Below are 24,507 nucleotides of genomic sequence, written 5' to 3' on the forward strand. Positions count from 1 at the left end.
GATCCCTGGTCCTTGATAGTCAGCCATCCAAGTGTAATCAGAGAGCTTTAGGCCTAATAGATACTCTGTCTCAGAAATAAAGTTGAATGGCTCCTGGAGAACATCACCTGGTCTTCCACACATGGGCACACATGTCCATGCTTACCCTTACCTGTATATACACTCCCCACATATGCACACATTTTAAAGTAAAAAGAACACAGCTGAGTAGTTTGCAAGGAAATGGATGGAACATCATGTAAGGAATTAAACTAGACTCAGAAAGACACATATCATGCTTTTTGTTATATGTTTAATGCACATTTACATACTTATCCACAAATATGTGTGTATGTGATATTAGAGTAGAGGGAGATTGCTTTAGGCTGCGGGTGGAAGAACGAGAGTAATGGATAATGAAGCTGACCTTAATGATTTACATGAATGAAAATGTCAGGAAAACTACTGCAATGTAAAACAATATGCAAAAATAATTTTTAAGAACATGTCTTTGACAAAACTAAATTCTTGTTGGTTAATAGCTGGTAGAGTCTTAAGGACTATTTTCTGCCTGTTTGGGAATAGGGGCTTGATGTGGAGGAAAGAATAGTTATTTTTCCAGTTGCTTCCTTGATTCAGTTTTTTAACCTTCAAACCCCTTCTCTTGGTCCTCTTAACTTTTCCCTGCTTTGGTATGACCCACTTTGAATTCAAAGACTGGTGGTCCGTGACGGGTTGAGATGGTCAACAATGAAGAAAACAAAGTCCATGTCCACAACACCTTTTAGTTTTGTTTTCTATTCAAACATGTTCAGTGACCCCTTACCACAAAGCTTTGCTGAGTTCATTCCCTGAAAATAGTTTGAACGTACATGGGTTTTTAGTTTCAGCTGCTGCCATTTAACCCAGATCTGTTAGAACTTTGGTACATAAAGCCAAAGGCTGTCAGAAAACAAAAACCAGTTAAAATACTTTCTTTGGAATAAATTGTGAAGTAAAAAAAGAAAAACACAGCTGTGAACTTCTGGTTTTCAAGTATAATAATTCATATTGAATGTCCAAGTGTCTATAAACTTATGATATTCGTTCACACCTAGAGGAATGAGTGGGGTGAGGATGGAGAAAGGAAAGACAAGGTAATTTTACTGCAAGTGCCCATGAGATCTGGGAGGAGATAGTATCCTTGGTCCTAGACATAAAGATTTGTTGGTGCAGTCTTAGAGTTCATTGATAGGTAGCTCTCAACTGACTAGACTAGAAAATTTGTCCTGAATATCATCCAAACCTCACCTCCAATGCAGAGGAGAAATAACTCTGACTAGAAAGCCAATGAGAAGGGAAAATTCATAGAGAGGTGCTGTCCAGCCTTTGAAGAAAGGGGACAAGTGGGAGATCCTGTGCAATCAAGACCCAAGGCGCTAGTTGCAGGTTCTTTGTCTTTTTTTTTTAAATATTTATTTATTTATTTTGTATACAATGTTCTGTCTGTGTGTATTCCTGAAGACCAGAAGAGGGCACCAGACCTCACTACAGATGGTTGTGAGCCACCATGTGGTTGCTGGGAATTGAACTCAGGACCTCTGGAAGAGCAGGCAATGCTCTTAACCTCTGAGCCATCTCTCCAGCCCCAGGTTCTTTGTCTTTATGCCTCTCCTGGTGTTCGAATTACTCTGTCCAGCAGTGTTCACATGTGAGTACCAATGAGACTGCTTGCAGGCACCCTTTGCTACTGGTATCTTCTAGCCTGTACCAGGAGCAGGCTAGCGAAATGAGAGTTGAAGCTCTCATGCTTTTTCATTTCCTGGTATCTCTGTACAATGAATGAGCTGAGGTAGTGGAAGATGACTTGAGTTTACTAGCCTCTTCGTAAGGAATATTTCAAGGCATTTTGCCATGTCTTTGCCTGGTTCCAGGGATAGCCCTGACTGGGGGCAACCAGAGGTAGACACACAAAAACAGCTGGGGTTGAGTGGATTGGGTACTTTGATGGAGAAGCTGCAACACCCCAGAAACTCGATGTGTTTATTATATCCAGTTGAACAGAGAGGTAGGGTTATTGCATATAGCTGAACAAGGAGGAGGGGTTATTACATTCTTATAAACAAGGAGGCAGAGTTTCTGGTAATCAGCTGCATCTAGAAGACTGGTTTAGCTAACCCCAGTAGGTGCTGTCTTTATAGGTGAACAGTCTTCATGCTGTAAATGTCTCAAGGAGAGAAAGTGGACATTTTGTGCACACAATCAGCATCCACACACAGACTGGAAAATGAGGCTTCTCATTCCCTTTCTTCTTCACCTGGGCTAGGGATGGAGGGAAGGCTTTTGGTATTTACTGTGTCCACTCCTCTGTAGTTTGGGGTCCTGGAATTCTGGTTGGGGCAGTGAGGGAAGGAAGAAATGACAGAGAAGCTGGGATCAGGTGTTTTTCTCTATCTAACTACAACCATTACCACCAGTACAGCAACTTGGAACCTCAGAATCTTTCTTAGGTATAGCACAGGGGTGGAGTGTGGGGGTGGGTTAGCCAGTTTTGGTAGTGTCTGTAAGCAAGCAATTTCAAGCTGTAAGTATTCAGGAGGAGGAAGCCACAGTTGATAGTCTTTGCACACAATGATCAATCATCCATAAACATTCATACTTGGACTCTCCCCCAAAATGTTTTACATTTTCTTGAGCCTGACCCATACAAGTAATGACTATGCTAATTTCCCATGGGCCAGCTTGTCTTGGAGATCTCAAATCGTTAGGCAATGTCAAAATACACATTCATCCAGGCCTTCACTTGTTTAGGGTTTCCTCTGCTCCCTGTAGGGTATGCCATAGTGCCTCAGAGTCTCCTACCCCTACCAAGACTGAGCTCTATTTATTGCCTGCCTTCCTTCTCCATCTTACTTCTCTCTCCTAAACATTGATGATCACTTCTAAACTAAACTACTAGAATTTGAAACCTCAACCTCAGAGCTAGCTTCTGGGGACCTTAGACAGAGACAGACCCACTGTAGCCAAAGCAGCTTTCCACTCAAGCGACAAGAAAGTCATGTACTCTACTCAGTCTACAGGAGCTGGCATAGGCGTGCATTTTTATCTTTTAGTAGTTCAGAGAAAGCAAATTGAACGAATGACAGAGCCAGTGGCTTTCTTGATGTGTCAAGTGTGACTGAGTCTCGGTCGTTCTGAAATCAGCTAGTTGTACTAGGGCAACTGAAGAGAACTGGCTGGGCTGAAGGGAAGTTCATGGGGACACTGCAGTTCTGTGAATTCTCCAATCTGCTTTCCAGTTCAAGAGATTTGGTGAGAGAGGTGAAGGTGGCCCATCTCCATCTCTCCTAGAACAAATTTACATTCCCGGGAAAGGAGGAGGCAGGCATTCAAATTTTTCCCATGGAAGAAAGGAAGAGGGGCAACAAGATTGTCACCAATTGGAATGTTGACCACCAAGGATTTGATAAACATCTGAGCTGCTTACTTGAGGCAATAGAGAATAAATTACAACAGGAGCAAAAATTGCTTTCACCAAATGGTGTTTTGATAGGAAAAGCAACTTATCAGTCATAGAAAATAATGAAGCCACTAAGGTTTACATTCAGAAAACCCACCTAAAAATTGTTGGCAATGATCCAGTGAGTGGAATGTTAGACTCAAAATGAGCTACTTTATTTTAGGTGAGTAGATAAAAAAGCTGCATTTTTTTTAATTATTGTGATTATTCATAACAATACCGCAAATGTGTACAGTACCTTCCTTCTGAGGAGCTTGAGGCATTTCATATATATCATCTCATTTCTCTTTCCTAACATCCGGGGGGGATATGTATTATTAACTTCCTATTGCCATGGGATTGCATTTTTGTGAGTACATTTTCCTGGGAATGAGGAAGCTGCATCGTTACAGGAGCAGATGCAGCTCGCCAGTCACCTATGCCTTGCCCCCAAACGTGAGTTAATTACAATAGCCCTGTCATCTGACTTTCCTTTGGGAATCCATTTTTGCCTCTTTCTGCCTCAGTTTATAGGATGATAAGGGAGTCTCGTTGATCAATTTCGCTGATATAAAATCAACTTATAACCTTAAAAAGTAAAAAAAAAATGGAGGAAAATCTCATGAATGACTAACTACTACATATGGAGTTTACTAGCCAGTTATTGATAGAGTATTTTCAGTTAAGAAAACCTCTACACGCTGAACTTCCTTTGCTGCTCACTTTTAAGTGGGGGAACTCTCCACTCACAGGAACTGCCTCGTGTTGGTATGACCTTAGCTTTATCCAGATAGGAAACACTGCCTAATCATGATTGACTAATATGATATAAATCCAATTTATGCTGCAACTATGAAGAAACTATAGGTGTGGATTTTTCATCAACTAGAAACACAACAAAGTTAACTTATGGCTTCTTCTCTATAAATTACTCTTTAGTAATGTTTTCTGGAAATACTTTAAAAAATTCCTTTTTGAGTCTTCTCCGACCGGCAGCGCTCTGGCTGCCGCTGTCATCTCTGCACCTGAGGCTATTGGTGCCCTGAATGGGGTTGCCTGGAGAGGGGCCTCACCCGACTTTCACCATAGTTTGTGGCCTTTTAAGTGTCAATTTATATTGAGATCTTCAAGGTCTTAAAGGTAAACAAGCTGTCCTTGAAGCATACAAAAGAGAGCTCCCCATTCAAACAGTCCACAAAGTTCAAGTCAAGAGTAGTCTTTAACCCTTAGATGCTGCCAAGCTGTACAGCGGAATTCAGGGCCGCCATTTCAAGAGTTTAGCTGTATTTCTACTCTGCAGAAAGTTCTATGGGATTCACGGGTCTCCTTTGTATAGAAAAGGCATGCCAAGACCACGAGAATGACCACTCTGGGAAATCTAGCAGAGGAAGCCTTGCTCCCCTGGAGTAGGAAAGCTCTCAATTGCTGCTAGTTTAAACGGGGTTTCGCCCTTTCACTGATGCCAGCTCAATCAGTTTCTGTCTTGTCTGATCAATCGAAGTGTCCTTCGTCCAGTCTCACTCCAGGGTGCATGCTGGATGGACTTGAACAGCCAGTCCTCCAGTGGTCATCCTGACCGTCTTGCTAAGCTTTAAACGGGAAGCTTTATAAGCATGTCTTTTCTCTTCAGCTGCCTTACAGCCTTCTATAATGATGATTAAGTGAAGCTGGCTTGTTTTAGTTCTTTTGATTCAACAGAGCTGTCTCCTGTTTATAAATCCATTTCTGTAATCGGCTCCATCTGGTCATTCCTTGTAGCCTCTGAACTTCTAACAGCTATTAAAACTGTAAATAAAGGGCCCCTGGATACTCCACCAACCCTCTTCTGCTGTCAGGAAACATGTGCTTTATACAAACTAGGAAAATGGAGCATAAGGAAACATTGAGGAGAAGGAAAACAAGTAGAGATAGATCAATGTTAGCAACACTGTAGGCATACTTTGAGTGACTGCATCAAAAATTAAAAATAGAATCTGCTCTGGGGGTTAGGCTGTCCTTTAAACACCTGGAGCCAGGATTAAGGGCTATATGTTGAGAATGATGGTAAATGGGTCAGAGGATAGTGACAATTTGTAGGCTGAGATGTTTTGGCAATTATTTTTCACATGCTTTACCATGTTATTTATTTAATTTATTTAATTTCCACTGTATCCTTGACAATCTCAAGAGCTGCCTAGTGCATATTATATGCACATTGTGTAGACATATCGGTGAAATCATAGGTAAGATATAGACAAAGGTACTGTATACCCGAAAGAGACACAATACCTTTTAATGGTAATAAACAAGGGCAACTACAGTTTTGTTATTTTAATTGTTATAATCTTTTTCTTTTTCTTTATTCTTCTCTCACACAATACATCATGACTGAAGCGTCCCCTTCCTCCCCTCCTTCAAGTGCCCCCATCTCCCCTCTTCCCCAGATCCACTGCTCTTCTGTTTCCCTTCAGAAAAGAGCAGGCCTCCCAGGAATATGAACTGAACATGGAATAACAAGATGGAGTAAGACTAGGTACTAACCGTCCTATCAAGGCAGTAGGAGGAAAAGGATTCCAAGAACAGACAAAAGAGTTAAAGGCAACCACTCTTCCAGTGTTTGGAGTCCCACAAGAATGCCAAGCTCAACAATTACATCATGGATGCAGAGGACCTAGCACAGACCCATGTATTCTCTGTGGTTGCTGCTGCAGTCTCTGTGAGCTTCTATGACTCCTCCTTAGTTGATTCCGTGGGCCATGCTCTCATGATGTCCTCGACCTCTCTTATTCCTACAGTCTGCTCTCCTCTTCTTCTGAAGAGCTCCCAGAGCCCCATCGTGTGTTTGACTGCAGGTCTCTGCATCTGCTCCCATCAGATGCTGGAGGAAGCTCTCTGATGACATCAGCACTAGGCACCAATCTATGTGTACATTTGGTTCTACCCTAGATCTCTGAGCCATCCAGTCTCCCATTCTTGGCCATCCAGGCAGTGTCAGGCATGGGCTCCCTCTTGTGGTATGAGCTAAAGTTAGACCAGTCATTGGTTGGCCACTCCCACAAGCTCTGAACCACCATTGTCCCAGCACATCTTACAGGCAAGACAGATTGTAGGTCAAAGATTTTGTGGCTGGATTGGTGTCCCTGTCTGACTACTGGGAGCTTGGCCTGGTTATAGAAGATGGCTGGTTCAGGCTCCATACCCTCCATTACTAGGAACTCTTGCTAGGGTCATCCTCATAGGTTCCAGGAAGTTTCCACTGTACTAGGGCTCCACATCACCCCATAAATGCCCACATACCCAATCATCTCTCCCTGTACTCTTTTCCTCCATCCCTTCCTCTCTCCCCTGATTCCTCCTGATACCATCTCTACCCACCCCAAGTCTACCCATAAAATCTATCTCCCCTTCTCACTCTCCCTCTGCTACCTGCATATTAACGTGTAGAACTCTCGGCTCCTTTTCTAGTCCCATGTTTGCCTGCATGCTTCCATGATAATAATGGACTAAATCTCTGCAATTGTAAACCAGCCTCTATCGAATGTTTTCCTTTATTAGAGTTACTGTGAAGTTGGGCAGTGGTGGCCCCCTGTGTTTAATCCCAGTACTCAGGGGGCAGAAACAGGAGGATCCCTGTGAGTTCAAGGCCAGCCTGGTCCACAATATGAGTTCCAGGACAGCCAGGATTGATACACAGAGAAATTCTGTCCCGAAAAACCAAGAAATGAAAAAAGAGTTGCTGTAGTCATGGTGTCTCCTCAGAGCAACAGAAACCCTAAGACAATTAGTCTATTTTCTAATTGCCCATACTTAAAACCACAGACTAGGTAGGTAGGTTATCAAGAAAGGAGATTCATTTAGATTCATAATTCTGGAGGCTCAAAGTCAAGGGTTCATATCTGGTGATGAGCTATTCTCTGGCAGAGAACTTCATATGGCAAGAGACACCCTGGACTCCTACCACAAGATCACCAGTGTTTAATCATGGGACTACATTATGTACCCTAACAAATTACAACCTTGTAAAAAAGGCAGAGCTGAATAGTTGAGAACAATCGTTTCTAAAATCCGCCAGTTTAAAGCACCATACTTTGTTTCCACGTTCTGAATACTTCACAATAGGGAATTTAACTCTATGAGTTTCAGAGGGGACAAGTCATATTCCAATTACACACAGCAGAGGTGAGTTGTGACCTGCTTAAAGAGGGCCTTTATTCTTTCATTCATTTACTCCCTCACACATTATTCAGCAGATACCTACTGAGCATCTGCAATGTGGCAAGCAGTGTGTTAGAGATTCTGGTTATGGCAATGAGCAAGATCAACTGGTCTGACTCTCAATAAACTTACAATCTTCTGAGGAAGGACAGTGAATTTTATTCAGTGGACTAGGCACAGAGAGCTGCAGAAACATTTTAAGCAATGAAGTGGCATGGCCATATTTATGTTTTAAAGTCATCTAGTCACTTTAGGTAGAAAGAAATGTTACTCCAACTGTGTGACAATTGTGCTGAGGCAATTATAGATGATTGACTAACTTGAAAGTAAGACAATGTAAGAAAGGAATTATTAATCTTAAGACATTAAATATGGAAAGACTTGTTGTTTGACCTCAAAAATTACTCAGAAAGAAAATGCCTTTTCTTTTTCAATTAAAAAATGGTCAAAATGTCTTGAATGTTCCAATTATTCTCTTATCCAAGGCGAAGAAGTTTTGAAAGTTTAACAGGTGACCTTTTAAAGTTTCTTTTGGATTTATTATGTATGATTTATTAAGTGAAAATAACTCCAAATAAACTGTACTTAAGACTGGAGTAAGGATGTGATCTAAGTTCTTCACGTTCTGCCATGCCTTTTTCCTTCTTTCTTTCTATCTTTTTAGGGAAGATATTTAGAGAGTGTTTAGCATAGAATATCTGGCACTGGGAAGTTCTTTTTATCCCTTCTCTCTGCCTCTTCTTTCCTCCTCTTTCTTTTATTTTCCCAAGGGATTAGATCCCTTTTTTACTGTGAATGTTTTAGTTGCATGTGGGTATAAGGGACACACGATAAAAAACTTCACTTATATTCAGTATGGTTACCTGTGTCAATGTTTTCAATTACTTAATCTTGTCTGTCCTATAGGAGAGTTATATATTTTCACCTATTGCCAAGTAAATTTGCCGTATCTCCCTGAAAACTATATTCCTTCATTCCATTGTTTTTTCATTTTTTAATTTATTAGATTTTTTTTACAAAAAAATACCAATCCAAGTTCCCACTTCCTCCTATCCTCCCATTTTCTCCCCACACCCTCCCACCCCACCTTCATCTAATCCTCAGAAAGGGTAAGACATATTGCTTTGTGGAAGGTCCAAGGCCCTCCCTACTATATCTAGGCTGAGCAAGGTATACATCCAAAAAGAATAGGATCCCAAAAAGCCAGCACAAGCAGTACGGATAAATCCTGGTGCCACTGCCAGTGGCCCCTCAGTCTGCCCCAGCCATGCAACTATCAACCACATTCAGAGGGAGTAGTTCCTTCCCAGTCCAGCTGGAGTTGGTGAGCTCCTATTAGCTCAGGTAAACTATTTCAGTGGGTGAATCCATCATGGTCTTGACATGCACAAAACTCAAGTCCAAATGGATTAAAGACCTCAATATAAATCCGACTTTTCTGGATGATGGACTCTAGGCTATAATATGAAATAAGCCCTTTCCTCCCCAAGTTCCTTATGATGTTGGTGTTTTCTCACAGTAGTACAAACCCTAACTAAGAGTGCCCTATCTGGACAATAAAGTATGAACAGAAGCTTTCAGTGCATTTTTCTGTTTCTTACACTTTGGTACTCTGCCCTAGAGAGGAGCTATTCTTCATTTTGGCCCTTGGCATGAAAATCGAGAGGTGGAGCCAACATATGACAGACAAAGTTCTGAGTGAAAAATACCCCTTTTCATTGTAAACTATTGAGATTTTGAGATTGTTATTGCAATGCAGTGTAACAAAAGATGTCTGATCCACATAATCAGTAGGTGTTAAATTCAATTATAATGAAAAATAGTGACACGAAAGAATAGTTTTGAGTTTTCTAAGGCTTCCACTAAACAATATGTATTACAATGGAAACGTAGTTTCTTATAATCCTATTTATAGGACTTTCTCTGGTATTCATTTGTTGAATCCTAAAGTATGGCCATTATTGGCATTAAAAAAGCCTATTCTAAAAGACTTGACCATGGCAAGTAGCACCATGATTTAACATATAATTAAATGCTAAATGCGCTTGGAATATGAGCCACTGATCCATAACACAAATCTGAGTTTCCAGTATGTTTAGCGGTAAAAGCAAATTGCAGACTAGGTTCTTCAAACAGCCCAAGACCATGGCATTTACTTGATTTAATTATTTGAAAATGGAATGTTCCCTACAGACTTTTGTATTGAATGCTTAGTCCCCAGCTGGTGGTGCTACTTATGGAAGGTTCTGGAAACTTTAGGAGGGGGAAACTATTTGTAAGAAGTAGGTCACTGGTGATTGTATTAGTTCACTTTCTGTGACTATAATAAAATAAAACACTATCCAATGGTCTCTATCTGCTGCAAAGAGAACTTTCTGTGATGAAACTTGAGAACTATATTTTTCTATGGGTCTAAGGATAAGGATTTAGAATGTAGTTAGGGATTATACTGGTTTAGTAAAGTGGGAGTTGTAGGTCCTGCAAGATGATTGGCTTCTCTAGCCTTGGGTAGTTGGCCAGGTTTCTAGTATCTGGTCCAACTGAGGTTTCTCTCCTGCCCACCAGTTCCCAAATAAACACTCAGAGACTTATATTAGTTATAAAAGTTTTGTTGATAGCTCAGGCTTATTACCAGCTAGCTTACATTTAAATTAACCCATTTTTTTTTTCGTCTAAGCTTTGCTATGTGGTTCGTGACTTGTTACCTCATTTTCTACATGACTTGATTCCTCAGCAACTGGCTGGCATCTCCCAGACTCTGACCTTCTTTACCTATATCTCTGCTTGGATTTCCCACCTGGCTCTACCCTGTCTTGACATAGGCCAAAGAAGCTTTATTTATCAACCAATGAGAACAAAACATATTCACAGCATAATTAAGATATCCTACAGCTTCCTCTCCTCAGTTGCCCAAGGTACCAGCTGGGAACATCTCCCTGGACACCTGTGAACCCCTCTAGAGTCAAGTCTCTTGCCAACCCTAAGATGGCTCCCTTAGTTAGGATATATACTTCGCTGCTCCCGTATCCACCCTCCTATATCCCAACCATCCCAATCCCCCAAGCTCCTCCCATCCTCCCCTTCTCACGTTTCTCATCCCATTTCCCCTTTTCCCCATGCCACCTCACCCGCAAGTTCCCAGTTTTTGCCCTGCAATCTTATCTACTTCCACTCTCCAGGAGGATGACTATACGATTTTCTTTGGGTTCACTTTCTTATTTAGCTTCTCTAGGATCACAAATTATATGCTCAATGTCCTTTATTTATGGCTAGAAACCGATTATGAGTGAGTACATCCCATGTTCCTCTTTTTGAGTCTGGGATACCTCACTCAGGATAGTGTTTTCTATTTCCATCCATTTGCACGCAAAATTCGAGAAGTCATTGTTTTTTACCGCTGAGTAGTACTGTAATATGTATATATTCCACACTTTCTTCATCCATTCCTCCATTGAAGGACATTTAGGTTGTTTCCAGGTTCTGGCTATTACAAACAATGCTGCTATGAACATAGTTGAACAGATACTTTTGTCATATGATAGGGCATCTCTTGGGTATATTCCCAAGAGTGGTATTACTGGATATTGGGGTAGGTTGATCCCAAATTTCCTGAGAAATCGCCACACTGATTTTCAAAGTGGTTGCACAAGTTTGCATTCCCACCAGCAATGGATGAGTGTGCCCCTTTCTCCACAACCTCTCCAGCAAAGGCTATGACCCTATCCTATACTGATGAATATCTTACATATCACCATAGAACCTTCATCTGGCGATGGATCGAGGTAGAGACAGAGACTCAATTTGGAGCAATGGTCTGAGCTCTTAAGGTCCAAATGAGGAGCAGAAGGAGGGAGAACATGAGCAAGAAAATCAGGACCACGAGGGATGCACCCACCCACTGTGACAGTGGAACTGATTTATTGGGAGCCCACCAAGGCCAGCTGGTCTGGGACTGAATAAGCATGGGTTGAAACTGGACTCTCTGAGCATGGCGGACAATGAAGGCTGATGAGAAGCCAAGGACAATGGCACTAGGTTTCAATCCTAATACTTGAACTGGCTTTGTGGGAGCTTAGCTTGTTTAGACGCTCACCTTCCTGGACATAGATAGAAGACCTTCGTCTTCCCGCAGGGCAGGGAATTTGGACTGCTCTTCAGTATCGAGAGGGAGGGGGAATGGTGTGGGGGGAGGAGAAGAGGAGTGGGGATGGGGGAGGGGAGTGGGGGGAGGGGGCAATATTTGGGAGGAGGGGGAGGGAAATGGGAAACGGGGACAGGTGGAAATTTTAATTAAAAAAGGATAAACAAAGATATCCTACAGCATGGTTTTTCTTTTGTTGGGCAGAATTTCAGTCCAATTAGAAAGCTTTTAACTCAGCTGATACATCTTTAACACAATTACTGCACCTAAGGCTCAGAAATCAATGTGGAAGAGCAGGTGGAAAGATTGTAAGAGCCAGAGGAAAAAGAAGATCACTGTAAGATCATGTCTCTTAGAAAAGTCAGAGAAGCTACACCCATGAAGTCTCATCAACATGGCTTTCTAAACAAGACTTGAGCAAGGACAGTACCAATAAACATGGTAATATGGAAGAGAAAATTCCACAAAGTCTCATCACTATACAAAGAACTATAGGTAAAGATGGACTACTAGAGAAATAGTCTTTCCCCAAAGAAGAACATACCAATTGGTCAACCCTGAAAACATACCCATATACATAACATTATGTGGTCTGAAGAGGTTATATTTATATAATTAGGAATACACACACACACACACACACACACACAGAGAGAGAGAGAGAGAGAGAGAGAGAGAGAGAGAGAGAATTTGAGAGAAAGAGAAAAAAAATGCTCTGCACAGATTGGCCTGTGGGCAAGCCTGTGATGTATTTTCTTGATTGATGATTGATGTGGAGGGTTCAGCTCACTGTGGTAGCGGGATTCCAAGGGCCTAAAAAAGAGTTAGAGTTATCCCCTGTTCCCACTTTTAGGAGTCCCACAAGAGGCCAATGCTACACAACTGCAATAGGGAAATAGAGATTTCAGAGTCAACTGAGGGTGAGTGGGAATAGGAACACAACAGATCAGGTTGTGGGGGGTATGTAGTGAGAGAGAACTAAATGAGATTTCTGGAAATAGGGTCATTTTGAGGTCAAGTATAACCTGGAACAAGAAAATGTCCCATGAATCTACAAGGAAGATCCCAGCTAAGACTCCTAGCAACAGCGGATAAGTGAACTGGCCATCTCCTGTAACCAACCAAGTCACATAACCTTTGCCCCTAGGGATTTTAATAGTGTGACAGAATTAGTTGCTAAAAGAAGACAGCAAATTGTGAAGCAAGAGAATCCATTGTAACCTTCAACCTAATCTAATATTTAAGGGAGCCATGATGGGCAGATAACTAAACAGATAGGAGCTGAATTCAAGTGAACATTTCATCTACTTATCTTGAATTTATTTTAATACACCAATGATACGCAGTTTTGTGGTCCATAGTGGGGTTCTGAACAATAATGGACTGTAGTCATCTCACCTTGTGTAAGAATTTTATTGCTGTTATTTACTCATTACTATGTATGTATGTGCATGTGTATATTTCTATACATAAACACAGAGAGAATATATAAAGGAACTTCTTGCTATTTACCTATTGTTGGGAGGAACTTTTTTTCTCTATCAGTTTAAGTTCAAGTGGTGAGAACCTCCACATTAACTGACAACACATACATTAACAGAAAAACTTATTTCCCATTCATACAGGAGTTGGTTTGCTGAGCAGCCAAAGCTACGAGTTTATATACCAGTTTAGTAAAAGGTGGGGCTTAATGGTTCAGTGCAACAGTATGGAAGCCTCTAGTGGGCTTTTTCATTCTTTCCATTAAGGGACAGTCTCCTTCCAGCTGAAACTCTTCTCCCCCCACCCCAGGGTATTTATGACAGCTGAATTCACACCTCCTGGTGCTAAGGGTCAGTAATCTCCTGAACAGGAAACTCCCTCCAAAAGGGGGTTAATGACAGCTGCATTTTCAGGGGGTTCTGCTTGAGTTTGGATAAGGTTTCTTTCTGCAGCTGCTGTTTGTTCAGATGTTTTTAGTTTAAAATAATCTTCCTGCCACTGCTGGGTTATTGGTTATTATCTCTCTGGCACTGATTTAAAAATCTCTAATGAGTTTAGAGGTAGAATAGCCTGAAGGAACAGGGACTGAAACGACACTCTCTTGGTGTACCCTATTGTGTCCTTTTTCCACATTTATCACATACTCCTTCCACGTGAGGCATTTAATAGCCGACTGATCCCAGCCCAAACTGGTGTCCTACCAGCTGCACCAGAGTGGACATGCCCCTTCATTGCTCTGAAGTACTGGAAAGGTTGCAAATTTACCCAATTGACATGTGCCTGTCCTAGATTCAGTTGTGACCAAATGGAAAGGGTGCTGCGACTCTGTCTTAGGCACAGGCCCTTCTGAGGTCATGAGGTCACGCATAATGAATTCTCCTTGAGTTCTGTTGAAGCTGTGTGTGTGTGTGTGTGTGTGTGTGGTGCTCCAGGAGGTAGAAAATACAAGTTCCTGCTCTACTACTTGTCCACAGATCTCTTTTGTCATCCTCTGTTACTTCTATTGTAATGAACCAGTGGTTTAGAAACCTGGATGTTGTGAAGGAAAATGGTTTAAAATCATTAAGACAGAATGACATTTGAAATTATGTTTAATCATTTGTTTTCCTTAAACCTAGTAAGTCTGAATCTTCTCTCTCTTGAGTTTTCTTTTACGCTTTTGACTTGTTGCAGAGACATACAATAAGCCACTTCACCCTTCTATTTGATAATTATGCACCCTTAAATGAAGACAGTGATAACTTCACAGGGGTATATGAGGACAAATTAATTAAGGCCTAGAAAGCTCCTATGCTCCTTGAGTCAAAAGCACTTTGGGAAAGTACAAAATGCTAATCTTGTGGCTAAAGGTAATGGCAATGAACTGGAGATCTTTTGATCATATCGGAACCAGTACCGAGTATCATTTGAAATATGTGGGCTGGAATTGGGAACTCTTTTTAGTATACAGAGAATATGTTATAGCATGGTTTGCTTTGTATCACAGCCTCTAAATAGTTGTGAGGTTCTCTTTGACAGATGGTCAACTGAGGCGGGCTATCTAATTTAACTGAAAATTAACATTGGCAGCTGTTCCTGCTAAAAAGATAATCTGCCTCTCAAACTGAGTAGAACAGTGCTGACCCCTTTCCAGTTCTTTTTCCCATAATTGTGGGTAAATGACAGTTTTTCTCCTGCAAACGTTAAACTCAGAGATAGGCCCATCATTCTAGGTCAAGTCAACTGCCCTCTATAGTAACATACACAGATAATAGTCATTGTCTCTCTTTAACCCTGTTTTTACTGTAACACTTGAATGAGAAAAAGCAACGCTGGCCTCTTATCTAGACTGTTTCTTTTTGTAGGACTGGGGATGGCAGATTTTTGTCTGTGCCGGCAGGGAAGTGCTTTGCTACTGAGCTACATCCCCACTGTGTTTTCTTTGTCTTGAGACATGGTCTTGCTGTATAGTTTAGGCTGGCTTTAAACTCACCACCCCCCATCTTAATTCCTCTAGTATCTGGGAATACCATAATGTGGCATCACACCTGGCTTAGTCTTAGTACCATTTATTATGGTTGGTTTTAATGTCAAGTTGCCACAATGGAGAGTCACCTGAGTAGGGAACTTTATCTTGAGTGATGTGAGAAGGCCCATCCGGATTGTGGGTAGCATCTGCAGGGTAAAAAAGAAGAAAGAAGATCATCTTTCCTTTTGCTTGCCTGTTCTTCCTGCTTGTTGCCAAGTTGATTTGTCTTGCTGCTTTTGCTGCTGCTCCTCTTAGCTGATATCACCAGCATTTCCAACCTTTTAGCATGGACTAGGTTTTGGTGCCAGGTTTGGATTGCTGAAGTACCCAACCTCAAGGACAGAGTAATGGCTGGATTCTCAGCTTCTCAGATATGACTTAGATTATTATTATTATTTTAAAACTGATTTAATAAATTATTTCACACACACACACAATTATGCTGTTTCTTTAAAGAACCCTGGTTATAATCAATTTATAATCCTTCTGAAAAAAATCTTACTCCAAATTTAAAAGTTCCAATCAATTTCTATATCATGTTTTGAATACTAAATGTCCCTCACAGCTTGGTTCCCACCTGGAAGTGTTATTTTGGGACATTCTAGAAACTTTAGGAGGTAGGGCCTTGATGGATGAAGTAAGTAACTGTGATGTAAGTATGTACCACTGAGGGTTATAGCTGGATTATCTCTGCTTCCTCTTCTGTAGTATTGAAGGAGCGGCGGGCTGTGTCCCGCCACCCGGCTAGCTTTACCCAAAATAATTACACGGAAACTGTATTCTTTTAAACACTGCTTGGCCCATTAGTTCCAGCCTCTTACTGGCTAACTCTCACACCTTGATTAACCCATTTCTTTTTTTTTTTTTTTTTTTTTTTTTTTTTATGGTGAAAAAGTGTATATTTAGAATTAGCCAGCTGGGCTCAGTTTAGATGATTCCAATTTTGTTGGCAACATCCAGAGCATCATAATCAGGAGCCAACCGAACATATGCCTTCTTCTCTCCGTCGGGCCTTATGAGGGTGTTGACTTTGGCCACATCGATGTCATAGAGTTTCTTCACAGCCTGTTTGATCTGGTGCTTGTTAGCCTTGACATCCACAATGAACACAAGCGTGTTGTTGTCTTCTATCTTCTTCATGGCTGACTCGGTGGTCAGGGGGAATTTGATGATGGCATAGTGGTCAAGCTTGTTCCTCCTGGGCGCACTCTTCCGGGGGTATTTAGGCTGCCTTCATAGCCGCAGGGTCTTGGGCCGCCGAAAGGTGGGCGATGTGCGGATCTTCTTCTTTTTGTGGCTGTGGACGCCTTTCAGCACTGCCTTCTTGGCTTTCAAGGCCTTCGCTTTAGCTTCGGCTTTGGGAGGGGCAGGAGCTTCCTTCTTCGCTTTCGGCGCCATCTTGACGAAAAGCGATTAACCCATTTCTATTAATGTGTGTAGCACCATGGCTTACCGGAAAGATTCTAACCTGTGTCCATCTTGGAGAGGAGAGCTATGACAACTGACCTCACTGCCTTCTTCCCAGCATCCTGTTCTGTTTACTCCACCTACCTAATTTTCTGTCCTATTACAGGGCCAAAGGAGTTTCTTTATTTAACCAATGAAATCAACACAAAACATAAGACTCTCCCATATCACTCTTCATCATAAGATAAACAATCTCCTTCACATTTCCTGCTGCCATGATGTTCTGCCTCATCATGGGTATAGAATCATGGACCAGTGGACTGAACCCTTGAAATCATGAACTAAAATGGATCTTTTCCCCTTTATGTTGTTCTTTCATTGTTTTAGTCACAACCACACAAGCAATGAACGCACTGCTCTTGTGAGGGCATGGAGTTGCTTTTGGAGAATACCTGTCTTGGATGGATTCCTTGAAACCCCTACATTCTAGTATCTTTGACACAGGAAGTTACTCTACCTGCTACTTAAAGGGAAAAACAAGTATCAACCCAGCCACAAATACTCTATCTACAATGGTGTACTATCTGTAAGATATACTAGGGCAATTGTGGCACAAAGCTTATGGGAGTAACTAACCAATAACTGATTTGACTGAAGGCCTACGCCATGAGATGGAATCCATATTTGACATTGCTTGGGTGACCAAGAATCAGAGACTAGATATCCCAGAGACCTAGGGTAAAACCAAGTACTACCATTCTGTTAAAGGAATGTAGCAATAAAATGCTCCTAAGGACATCCTGCTATACCCTTAGATTAGTGCCTTGTTCAACCAACATCAGAGAAACTTCATCCTGCAGCAGATGGGAGCACATGTGGAGACCCACAGCCAGATATTACTCAGAGAAAGAGAGACCTTGGAACACTCAGTCATAAATGGGATGTCTCTCCATCAAATCTCTTCCTGCAGGGCTCAGGGAACTCTGTAGAAGAGGAGGTATAATAAATATTATAAGAGCCACAAGCGATCGAGGATAACAAGGAAACAAGACCTTCCAAACATAGTACATATGAACTCAAAGAGACTGTGGCAGCGCACACAAGGTGTGCACAAGTTCAACCTAGATGGAGTCCTAGCACTGAGAGGGGAAGTAGACATGACCTCCCATCCCTAATCAAGAAGGTATCTCCAGTTTTTGTCTCATATTGGTTTATATGGGCAATTTGTTTTTGCATTATTGGTCTTTCACTTGTATAGTATAGTTTCCAATTTTGAGTTTTTAGGGTTTTTTTTATTGTGTGTGTATGTATGTATGTGTATTTGTTTCTCATGTTCTTTCTTAGTTTCTTTTTCCACTTTTTTATTTATTAGTTTGTTCAATTTTTTAATCCTTATTTGTTTACCTTTTTATTTACCTGTTTGTTGTTTTAAGAGAAAGAATGCATTGGAGTTGGAAAAGTAGGGAAGTAGGGAGTATCTGGAAGGAGATTGAAGGGGCTATGAGCAAAATATATTGTTTGACTATAACTTCATTTTCATTAAAATTAAAGCTAAAAGAAGTTATCTTCAATTTATATTTCCTCATAAAGGAAAAGAGAGATTTCTCCAATGAAGCCTCACTGAATATTTAAACTACACTGAAGTGTATGCCCCATGCTCAGCAGTAGATGGCCAATACAAAATAAACTCAGCAGTATTCCTGTATTGCTTTGTTTGGGCATATTTTACCTTACTGGTCTTTTGCTTGTATATTATGGTTTCTGATATTCTGTTTTTATGGTTTTGAGTGTGTGTGTGTTTCTTGTGCTTTTGGTTTTTAAAATTCTTGTTTGTTTGCCTATTTGTTTTCTAAAAAGAGAAATAAAGGGTCAGGAGTTGGGTGGGTAGGGAGTATATTTGAGAATATGATAGAGGGGAAACAATGATCAGATTCATGAAAAAATTATTTTCCATAAAATATATTAAATATTACCTACCATGATGACTGAATATTTTATCTCCCACTTAAATTGTGTGCCCGAGTATGCCATTTATCATAGCTCCATTCCAGAGATCTAACTGCTTCTGTATGTTCTGGAATAATATTTTCAGACCATTTAAAAAATACTTCGTATGCTTGTCACCGTTGACTTCAGTTAGTTCCATTGACTTTATTTTTTACACAAATTCCCAGTTCTTTCACATCTCTGTGTCCCACTACCACCTGCCAGAGTAAATCACCTTTACTTACAGAGACTTTCACAATTATATTCTAACTACCCCTGTCCTTCTAGAGCCTAGACTTTACACTGTGAAGTAGTATTTAAAAAGTATTTAAGTATAAAAGTATTTAGTATTTAAGTAGTATTTAAAAAGTACAACTCAGATGATGTCAGTTCATCTTTCATCCAGTGACTTTCCATTCTGTTTTTACCCTTTAAAGATTATTTTTTTCTTTTCTTCTTCTCTCATGACCACAGTTTCCCTACCTTCCACTCTTCCTAGTCCTCCTCACCCACCTCTCATCTCCCCTAGATCCACTCTACCTCTCTTTCCCTTCAGAAAAAGTGTAGACGTCACAGGGATATCAGCTGAACACAGCATAACAAATTATAATAAAACTAGGCATAAACCCTTATATCAAAGCTGGATGTGGTAACTCAGAAGGAGGAAAAGGGTCCTGAGAGCAGGCAAAAGAATCAGAGTCACCCAACTCCCACTGTTAGGAGTCCCACAAAAACACTTACTTATACAACCATAACATATACACAGAGGACCTAGCTCAGACCCATACAAGATCTGTGATTGTCGCTTTAGTCTTTGTGATCTCTCCTATGATCCCTGCTTAGTTTATTCTGTGGGTTGCATCCTTATAGTGTCCCCAACTCCTCCATCCCTGTAATCCTTCCCCATCTTCTGTGGGGTTCCTCTGGCTCTGCCTGGTGTTTGGCTGTGGATCTCTGCGTCTGCTCCCATCAGTTGCTGAATGATGCTTCTCTGATGACAATTGGACTAGGCACCAATCTGTGAGTACAGCAGAATATCATCAGTAATCATCGCATTGAACTTCTTCCCCAGCCATGTTTGATTCCATCCTGGCTCTCTGGGCTGTCTGAGCTTGGGTTTCTGACTATCCAGGCAATGTCAGACATGGACTCCCTCTCATTGTATGGACCTCAAGTTAAACCAGTAATTTGGCTGGCCACTCCCACAAGTTCTGCACCATATATTACTCCAGCACATCTTGCAGACAGGACAGATTGTAGGTCGAAGGTTTTGTAGCTGGGTTGGTGTCCCAGCCCCGCTGCTGGAAACCTTGCCTGGCTATAGAATATGGCTGTATATTCACAGCAAAATTGAGCATGGAGGAGAATTCTCATATACTCACTATTTCCTCAACTGCACAGCCATTCCTATTATCATCATTCCACATGAGAGTGGCATGTTTCTTATAACTGATGAATCAATATGGACACATCACATCATTATCACCAAAGAGACTTCAGTCTTCATTAACGTTCACTTTATATTCTATGGACTCAGAAACATAATATCACACAAATATATACACACACCATCATACACACACACACACATATATAGTATATAAGATTAATAATTTATAAATATATAATTAAAGTATCATGCAGAGTTGCTTCACTGCCATAAAATTCCTCTGATTTATCTATTCATCTTTCTTTTCTTTCCCAATTTATGGAAATCATTGCTTTTTTTAAAGTTCTGCATCCATAGTTTTGCCTTTTCAACAACGTCATATGTTTGGAGTCATGCAATATGTAGCTTTTTCAGATTGGCTTCATTTACTTAGTAATATGCATTAAAATAGTCTCCATGTCTTTTCATGACTTAATAACTTATTTGTTTTTAGTATAAACATTTCATAATTTGGATGTTTTTGATTTATTCATTTTTACTAAAGATCGTGAATTTCAAGTTCTGAAATTATGAATAAAGCTGCTATAAACATCTGTATACAGGTTTTTGTGTGGAGATAAGTTTTCAAGGCTTTTGGAAAAGTATCAAGGAATGTATCTTCTTGATCATATTATAGGAAGGTGTTTAGACATGTAATAAACTGCCAAAGTGCCTTACATTTTTTCATTTCTTACAGCAATGAATAAGAGTCTCTGTTGTTCTGTATCATGTCCAGGACTTGGTGTTGCCAGTTTGTTGAATTTCAGCCACTCTAACTGGTAAATAATGATACCTCAGTGTTTTAGTTAGCAATTCTCCAGTGACATGTTCATTTTATCTGTGTGTCTTCTGTGATGAGGTGTCTGTTCATGTGTAGGAGCCCACAGAAGTGTATTTGCTCCACCTTGACCAAAGGTCCGAGAATTCAAGCCTATTCCTGCTCTTTCAAAGATATGACAGGAGGCTTGACCCAGGGAGTGGCTGCCTACAGGATGCTTAGTCTAAGGTGTAGTCACTGAATGTCCTGCCTAAACAACAGAATGCTTAACTCAGGAAATAGTGGCTTCATGTTTCAAATATCAAAGCAAGTAATTGCTCTATTTGTTCTTTGTATCATGTTAAAGTAGTCTTTTGCTTTCTTCCCCCCTTTTGTATTGAGGTATATAAACATAAGGAAAATAAATGCTGGAATATTCAGTATCCACTGAATTTGCCCTCCCAGTTTTATTTTATGTCTCTGATCCTTTCCTTTCATATCTCTGCTTTTCTTATCTAATATTTCTAATCCACACACCCCTTACCCTGGAAGGTATAAACCCCATCAAGCCTGGACCTCAATAGATGTCACCCCAATGTGGGGCTATAACAGATGATGCCCTCAATATGGGGCAACAACAGATGCCCCTCAAAGTGGGGCTCACGACAGATGGCCCCCAATATGGGGTCTGACATTGATGTTTATACCCATTGTGTAAGCAAGTTACTGGTTTCTTATTATTAGTCTTAAGAATTCTTTGTATATTCTCTTGATAATATTTTTTGTACATCCTCAAATTTAAATTTGAGTCAAACCAGTTTGTGGCTATTACTATACCCCCTTACCCAAGTGTAGTGGTTTGAATGAGATGTCCTCCATAATCTCCAGTATGTAAATACCTGATCTCCAGATTTTGGCACTGTGTGGAGAAGTTTAGTAGGTGTAGCTTTACTAGAGACAATATGTCACTTGGAGTGGACTTTGAAGTTTCAAAGTCCATGTATCATTTCTAGTTCTCTCTCTTTGCTTTCTACCTATGCTTCAAGAGGTGAGCTCTCAGCTTGTTGTTGTAGTTGTCATGCTTGCCTGCTATCATGATTCCCCATTGTGTGGTGGTAGACAATTATTCCTCAGGAATCATAAGCCTAAATAAATACTTCCTTCTATAAGTTATTTTGAGCATGATGGTTATCACAGCAATAAAAAATTAACTAATACACCAAAGTCATCTAGAATTGTATGGTTTTGTATTATACATTTAGTTCTATGACCCACCTAGAATTGATTTTAATAAATCTCTTTTTTGAATTTTTTAAAATTGTTTTTCACTCGATAATAAATATTTGAGTTCTCCTTTCCATTTCCCTCATATATATATATGTAATTACTCCTATTGTTATTTTATATACTTTTATAATATGTATGCAAAAATTTTAACTGATGTGGTAGACATTGTTTTTACCTTCTATGGTTTGAAATTTCAAGCACTGCTGCATCCTTGTCCACATCTTTTTATGGAATATACAAGTGTTTATTTAAGGGAAGTGACTAGAAGTAGAACTCCTGCTTCACTGTATAGTTTCAGATTGCCTTTCAATTCCAATTGATCTTGGTAGAGTGAGTGCTGTCCAGAGAGATGGAACCAGATTGCTCTCACAGGCAGAAGTTAAGAGTATCTGTTTCCTCCTGACCTAACCAGCATTTGATGTTGTTTAACTTTAACTTTGCCAGTCTTATGGTTGAAAAATGGCATCACATAAAATTATTTTTCTTTGCTTATTGACAAGGATAAATATATTTTCATATGACTATTGATTTTTTTTATTATTTCATTTTCAGGTAGGTAATTTTTATCCTTTGCTTATTTTTCTTGTTTGGTTGTTTGTCTTTCTCTGATTAATTTAAAAGAGTTCTTTGTACTGAATATTACTATTTGACAGGTATGTTTATTGAAAATACTTTCTTCAAGTCTCTCTATTGTCTTTTAAAATGATTTGTAGTATTTTTTTCTATACAGAAGTTTCTAATAGTGCTGTAGTCACAAATAATTTCCCCAGTGTTATGTTCTGCTTTTGGTTAACCCATGACTTTTGTATGATTGCAAGCTACCCAAGGCCAGATGGACTTCCCTGGTTCTAGATTGGAGAAAATATTGTTCAGAATTCCTGAAGAAAGGTAGAACATCCCCTTTCAGTCAGGCAGGACAATCTTTGATTTCTTCTCTGACTGGATTGCTCAACCATTTTTATCTGTGTGTCCCTGTAAGTCTGTTAGTCTTTGCAGACTCAATTTCCCTATCTGTAATAAAGCATAGTGCTTGCTTTGTGTGTTAGTTGTGAAGACCTGAGACAATAACTTATAAAGTGTTTGTCATATGTTTGGTGCCCACTCGTATTAATCATTATTATTTCTGGCTATGTTAATGGCTATTTTCTCAGAGATGTAATGTTTGAGAATGGGTGGATGAAGCTGAGGAGGATGAGGAATTGTGAAATTGTAGTCATTCTTGAATAACGAAGGTGGGAGGGAGATGAAATTTTTGACACCTACAATGGCAGTCAGGAGAAGTGTTGGAGCTGACAACAAAATTATTAAAATACCCATGCTAGACCAACATAAAAACACCTGGGGCTCCAGACTGTTGCCTTGTTAAAGAAAACCATGAGCAATGACCTTGGCAAAGAGTGTGGGAACACAGAGAGGGAATCTATGCACAAAAGATCCATTGTCTGAAACCAAATGAACTAAGGACATCTTTAGGTAGAGATGGAACAGGTTATCACATGGGAATGACTTATTGTAGGCTAGTAGAAAGCTGTCAAGAACCAAAGCTGGGAGTTGACAAAAAAAGCCCAAAGGGATGGAAGCCATAGCATACCTAAGAATTAATATATTCAGCTTATGCCTTGTCGACTGGAACTAGGAAACTTTGTATGATTTTCTAGTTCAAACACAGTTGCATTCACTTTGTTTCTTCAGGATGAAGTTTGTCTATTCAGCAAAGAGAATGTAATAGGCTCTGGAGAATGTGACCATAAGGCAAGTCTTGGTCATCTGTGATATCAGAACTGTGTACTTGAAGAAGAGTTCATGAGCCAGCAACTTAGGCCTCAACTTGGAATTTACAGATACTTGGATTCTACCCTACACTCACTGGATCTGCATTTTGTGAACCCCAGGTGATTTCAATACCTTCTAAAATTTTTGTAATTGTTTATCTAGTGCCAAAATAATAAAATAGGATTCAGTGAAAGGAAAAATAGATTAGAAATTTTATATGTGGTCTGTTTGCCTGCAAGCTCAGTGGAACCCTGGAACACAGCTTGCTCTAATACTGAATGGACCTAAGAGGTCCAGCAGCCACAGGTCTGGAGAGTTGGATGCCTCACTCTCTGGGACCTCCCTAACTCCCTTGGCTTTTCTAGCCAGCCAGCAGGGAGATTTCCTGTGACTGGGCTATCCCCCAACCCAATGTACCCCCAAACCTGCCTATTCACCTGTGAGCTCTGTGGAACCCTGAAACACAGCCTGCCGCAATACTGAGGAGACCTAAGAGACAGACACAGCAAGGATTGGACCAAGATACAAGACACTGCATTTGGAGGAAGAGATGGGTAGATGTCAATGCAAGAATTCCTCCAACAAC

Source organism: Chionomys nivalis, chromosome X, assembly GCF_950005125.1.
Source record: "Chionomys nivalis chromosome X, mChiNiv1.1, whole genome shotgun sequence".
Classification (NCBI taxonomy): Eukaryota; Metazoa; Chordata; class Mammalia; order Rodentia; family Cricetidae; genus Chionomys; species Chionomys nivalis.